Genomic DNA, 6,306 nt, shown 5'->3' on the forward strand with positions numbered 1-6,306 from the left:
AGGGGCGAAGGAGCAAGAGTTTGTCGAAGGAAGTGACCAACGCCCAGGAGAGGCGTGAGTTTGGGACCTAAAAGGGTCGAGGGCCCAGGGGCAGCACGGGCCAGCCCACACTGCTATATGTGTGCGCGCTCGGTCCGTGCAGCAGAGCTGGTCTCCAGTCGTCTTGGGTAATCCTTGCCACTGGACCAAGACCTAGCTTTGTCAAGCCCGTGTGCTGGCTGGTGTGCAACGGCCACCACACGTTAAAAAAAATCCATGCACAGGCATCTTCCACCCTTCAGGATGTAATTCTGGATTTGGAATATTAGGTTCTTCATTGAAACACCTGTGAACTTATTCCTTTTTGGCGTGGAAACAAGTCATCCTCGCTTTGAGGGAGTGCCTATGATGAAGATTCTGATTGCAATGGGCACTGAACCATGTTCATTCTAGCAATTAGACCTTGTTTCTATGCTCTACAATAATCCCTATACCTGAGCTGGAGATTAAGGTTCTGTACAAATAGTGAATACATCAGCTTGTTTCAAACACCGTGTGTTGAACATTTGATTTCTCCATAATAGGAGGAGACTAATTAATGTTTCCTTCCCTTCCATTTTAGGCCTTTTCTTTCTCTCGATTATTTCACTTCTGACGCAGTTCATCTTTTACCACATCAAATCCCAAGCTTGTTTCGTTTGAGTATACGGCTTGTGGGTGTCATGGACTGAACTGGTGTGTCTCACTTTACACTTATTTGACGTTCCTTTCAACCAACCCTTGAAAGAACTATTTTGCTTAAGACTGGAAATCTGTTATTTTCTGTATTGATTAACGATTTTTGAATGCAGTTAGTAGAACTCCACACATATTGCATGTGATCGCCTTTGAAATGTTCTGATCTTTGTAATTTCCTTTGCTAATTTTGATGGGTTAGTTGATTATAATTACTTGTTACTAACATACCTTGCAGTATTTCTTACATCAAAATAATTGTTTAAATACTTCCTTTATCAGGTCTTTAGCTCTTCCACTCATCTCTGTATGCTCTTGTGGGGGTATCTAGAACAAAGTGGCATAGTCTGAGAATAAGGGGTCACCCATTTAAAATGGAAATGAGGAGGAATTTCTTCTCTCAGAGGGTCATGAATCTTTGAAATTCTCTATCCCAGAGAGCAGTGGAGGCTGGGTCATTGAATATATTTAAGTTAGAGATAGACTGATTTTTAAAAGGTAGGGAAGTCAAGGGTTATGGGGAGAGAGCAGGGAAGTGGAATTGATGCCAAGATCAGATCAGCCATGATCTTATTGAATGGTAGAGCGGACTCAAGGGGCCTATTTCTGCTCCTATTTCTTAAATTCTTGGCCTTGGTTAGGGGCTGCGTTTAGATGTAGGTTTAGGGGTTAGTGGGTGTGGTTTGTGGTTATTTGTTAGGATTGGGATTAGTGATTGGGATAGTCAATAGCATATTTGGCTAAGGATATAGTGATTAACTTATAAAGCACTTTTGAAAATAAAAATGTCACTGGACGTGCCCTTTTCCATTTCATGTTTTTAACCTCTCACAGGTGAGTCACAAAACAGCCTTACAATGTGTTCATTCAAGGAATCTTCTTTCCTGCGCAAGCCTCATTTCCTCCCTTCTTTCACAGCTCTACATTTCTCACAGAAAAATAAATTAGTGACATTAGATTTGGGGATTTTGGGACAAGAACAGACGGATACAGTTGTTGTGCTGGTTACATCTAATCATCAAGCTGCCTGAAAAGGGCTTCTGACAATATTCTGTCACCAGGCCCCACCAGTCGCCATGTGATTCCAGCATCACCTCTTCATTCATTACCCACCCTTCGCCCTAACTAGAGCTGCTTTCACCTGCCCACTCCCCATGCTGAGGCTCTCTAATTCATGAGCACAGCATAAACACCGGCACGGACTGGTTCATCCGAATGGCTTAGCCCGCTCCCCCGCCCTGACCAAGATGGCACCGCTGTGCCCACTTCCCCCTCCGCCCTGACCAAGATGGCAGCCGCTGAGTGCAATCCCCCCTCGTCCTGACCAAGATGGCTGCCGCTGAGTACACTCCCCCCTCCACCCTGACTAAGATGGTGGCCGCTGAGGCTGCTCCCCCGGGCGCTCAATGAGCGGGCCTGGAACCGGGGGTCAAACACAGGGCTTGCGTGCTGTGATTCGGGGTCTGGTGCCGAGCCCGGGTGTGTGTGAAGCGGATGGTGCGGAGTGTTGTCTCTCGGGCCTGGACCCGCACTCAGGCTGTGTGAAGCCCGCGGCCCCCCGGGGTTTATTAACCCAGGGAACTATTTGTTCTGCACTTTTCTGACTGACAGGCGCCAAGCCCCACCCCAGAGAGCTGTGGAAGCTGGGTCATTGAATAAATTTAAGGCAGACATAGACAGTTTCTTAACCGATAAGGGGTTATGGGGAGGGGGCAGGGAAGTGGACCTGAGTCGCTGATCGAATCAACCATGATCGTATTAAATGACGGAGCAGGCTCGAGGGACCGTATGGCCTACTCCTGCTCCTATTTCTTATGTCCTTTATGTCAAGACCCCCCACCCCCGCCTCCCCGACCGAATCATTCCATGCAGGTGTTGCCAAGCAGGACTGAGGAGGAATGCTCTTGGACTGGAGTAAGGCACTTTGGCTGGGGGAGGCATGCACTGGGACTGGGGTAAAGCACTTTGGCTGAGGGAGGCATGCTATTGGACTGAGGTAAGGCACTTTGGCTGGGGGAGGGATGGACTGGGGTAAAACACTTCGGCTGGGGGAGGCATGCACTGGGACTGGGGTAAGGCACTTCGGCTCGGGGAGGGATGGGCTGGGGTAAAACACTTCGGCTGGTGGAGGCATGCACTGGGACTGGGGTATGGCAGTTCGGCTGGGGGAGGAATGCACTGGGACTGGGATAAGGCACTTTGGCTGGCCCTTGCTGACTTCTGGGGAGCTCTGTGCTGTTTTGCTTCAGGAAGTCAAAGTGGATCAAGTTACAATTTGCAAAGTCAGTGCGACCTTGAGATGGGCTGTTCCAGTTACACATTCCAGTGAAACTTCAGGGTGTGGCTTATACTCCAAGGAGACCAATCATCGACAAAGGGTGGAGCATGGTGGCCATTTTTGCAGCACAAATAAGTGCGTCCTTTATCAACCCGCTCCCTCGCACCGCTCATCTCTCATCCCCTGCCTCACCCACCGCGCATGCTCAGCTCACACTGCCCAGCTGAATGATGGCAGCTCCCAGCCAATAGGAAGAGCCGGGGCGGGGTTGGAGGACCGGCAGGCGGTTGTTCATCCAACCAATCAGAGTGTGTGAGGGGCGGGTCTTGCACGGATCTGCCTTATTGGCTGAAACTCTGCCCCACTGTTAAAGCTAGTTTCTCTCAAACTGCAGGAGGATACTGGACTTTTCTGTTGTGGCTTTAAACAGATGGAACCTTGTAAGGTGGAGCAAATATTGTAGCATTTGGTAGTGACAGGGATCCATTCAGGCCGGACAGCAGGTATTATTTCAGGAAATAACACAGTGTAGTTGTTTTGGTTTAAACAGATGAAACCCTATTGTGGAACAATCACGCTTCTCGTGTCCTGGTCAACGATGTGTGCAACAAGTGTCGTCAACTGGAGGAGCTCGAGCTCCGGGTTTCGGAGCACCTTTCAGGGGATCGTCAACTCGCAGCATAAGAGTGTGCAGGCAGAGAGGGAATGGGTGATTGCCAGACAGACATGGAGGGCCAGGCAGGTAGGGCAGGAGACCTCGAGTGCATCTCATTGTCAATACTGGTGGTTCCTCAGGGAGTACAGCCAGAGCCAAGTCCAAGGCATCATGGGTGGCTCAATTGTACGGAGGATGGCAGAGGGGGATTGGGGGGTGGGGGATGGTGCAACGTCAGGAAGGCAATATTGAAAGGGGTTTCAACAGTTACAGGACCAGACAGGCCTTTCTGCAGCCGCTGACATAACTCCAGGAAGGTAGGTTGTCTTCCTGCTGCCAGGGTCAAGGATGTCATTGAAAGGCTACAGGACATTCTGAGGGGCGAGTGTTAACAGCCAGATTCCTGAGGGGGTGGGACTGTACAAGCTGGATAAGGTCATGGATTCATGAAGGGGAAATCATGTTTAACTAATTTACTGGAATTCTTTGAGGATATAACGAGCATGGTGGATAGAGGTATACCGATGGATGTGGTGTATTTAGATTTCCAAAAGGCATTCGATAAGGTGCCACACAAAAGGTTACTGCAGAAGATAGAGGTACGCAGATTCAGAGGAAATGTATTAGCATGGATAGAGAATTGGCTGGCGAACAGAAAGCAGAGAGTCGGGATAAATGGGTCCTTTTCGGGTTGGAAATCGGTGGTTAGTGGTGTGCCACAGGGATCGGTGCTGGGACCACAACTGTTTACAATATACATAGATGACCTGGAAGAGGGGACAGAGTGTAGTGTAACAAAATTTGCAGATGACACAAAGATTAGTGGGAAAGCGGGTTGTGTAGAGGACACAGAGAGGCTGCAAAGAGATTTGGATAGGTTAAGCGAATGGGCTAAGGTTTGGCAGATGGAATACAATGTCGGAAAGTGTGAAGTATCCCCCTTGGGAAAAAAAACAGTAAAAGGGAATATTATTTGAATGGGGAGAAATTACAACATGCTGCAGTGCAGAGGGACCTGGGGGTCCTTGTGCAGAAATCCCAAAAGTTTAGTTTGCAGGTGCAGCAGGTAATCAGGAAGGCGAATGGAATGTTGGCCTTCATTGCGAGAAGGATGGAGTACAAAAGCAGGGAGGTCCTGCTGCCACTGTATAGGGTATTGGTAAGGCCGCACCTGGAGTACTGCATGCAGTTTTGGTCACCTTACTTAAGGAAGGATATACTGGCTTTGGAGGGGATACAGAGACGATTCACTAGACTGATTCTGGAGATGAGGGGGTTACCTTATGATGATAGATTGAGTAGACTGGGTCTTTACTCGTTGGAGTTCAGAAGGATGAGGGGTGATCTTATAGAAACATTTAAAATAATGAAAGGGATAGACAAGATAGAGGCAGAGAAGTTGTTTCCACTGGCAGAGGAGACTAGAACTAGGGGGCACAGCCTCAAACTACGGGGGAGCCAATTTAAAACCGAGTTGAGAAGGAATTTCTTCTCCCAGAGGGTTGTGAATCTGTGGAATTCTCTGCCCAAGGAAGCAGTTGAGGCTAGCTCATTGAATATATTCAAGTCACAGATAGATAGATTTTTAACCAACAAGGGAATTAAGGGTTACGGGGAGAGGGCGGGTAAGTGGAGCTGAGTCCATGGCCAGATCAGCCATGATCTTATTGAATGGTGGAGCAGGCTTGAGGGGCTAGATGGCCTACTCCTGTTCCTAATTCTTATGTTCTTATGTTCTTATGTTCACACCTCAACAGGGCCTGTACCATTATCCTCCCTGGGGGGGTTGCTAATGCTGTTGGGAAGGGTTTAACCTTGCTTGCAGGGGGATTGGAACCTGAGCCTAGATTCAGAAGGGAGAGAAGCAAAGCTTGGAAATGGGAGCAGAAAATGCGTCAGAGTTTGGAAGGCAGTGGAAACAAAGGCTAGAAAATCGACAATAAAGGAGTTTGGCATTGCTTAAATATATACCACAATGCAGGAAATCTCGGGAATAAGACAGATAAGCTGAGGTGTTGTTAGAGCAGTGAAGAGGGATGATATGTTAGAAGGATCATCAAATGAGGCCATATGTGTTGAACTGATGAACATCAGATTGGCATCACGGAGACATGGCTCCAGGTTGACCAAGGCTGTGAACTCAACAACCAAGGGTACTCAGCATTTAGGAAGGATAGACAGAAAGGAAAAGGAGGCGGGGTGGCATTGCTGGTTAAAGAGGACATTAATGCAATAGTAAGGAGGGACATTAGCCTGGATGATGTGGAATCAGTATGGGTGGAGCTGCGGAATTCCAAAGGGCAGAAAACGCTAGTGGGAGTTGTGTACAGACCACCAAACCGTCGTAGTGAGGTTGGGGACAGCATCAAATAAGAAATAAGGGATGTGTGCAATAAAGGTACAGCAGTTCTCATGGGCGACTTTAATCTACATATTGATTGGGCTAACCAAACTGCAAGCAATGCGGTGGAGGAGAATTTCCTGGAGTGTATTAGGGATGGTTTTCTGGACCAATATGTCGAGGAACCAACCAGTGAGCTGGCCATTCTAGACTGGGTGATGTGTAATGGGAAGGGACTAATTAGCAATCTTGTTGTCTGAGGCCCCTTGGGGAAGAGTGACCATAATATGGTAGAATTATTTATTAAGATGGAGAGTG

This window comes from Pristiophorus japonicus, chromosome 9 (assembly GCF_044704955.1).
Source record: "Pristiophorus japonicus isolate sPriJap1 chromosome 9, sPriJap1.hap1, whole genome shotgun sequence".
In the NCBI taxonomy this organism is placed as follows: domain Eukaryota; kingdom Metazoa; phylum Chordata; class Chondrichthyes; family Pristiophoridae; genus Pristiophorus; species Pristiophorus japonicus.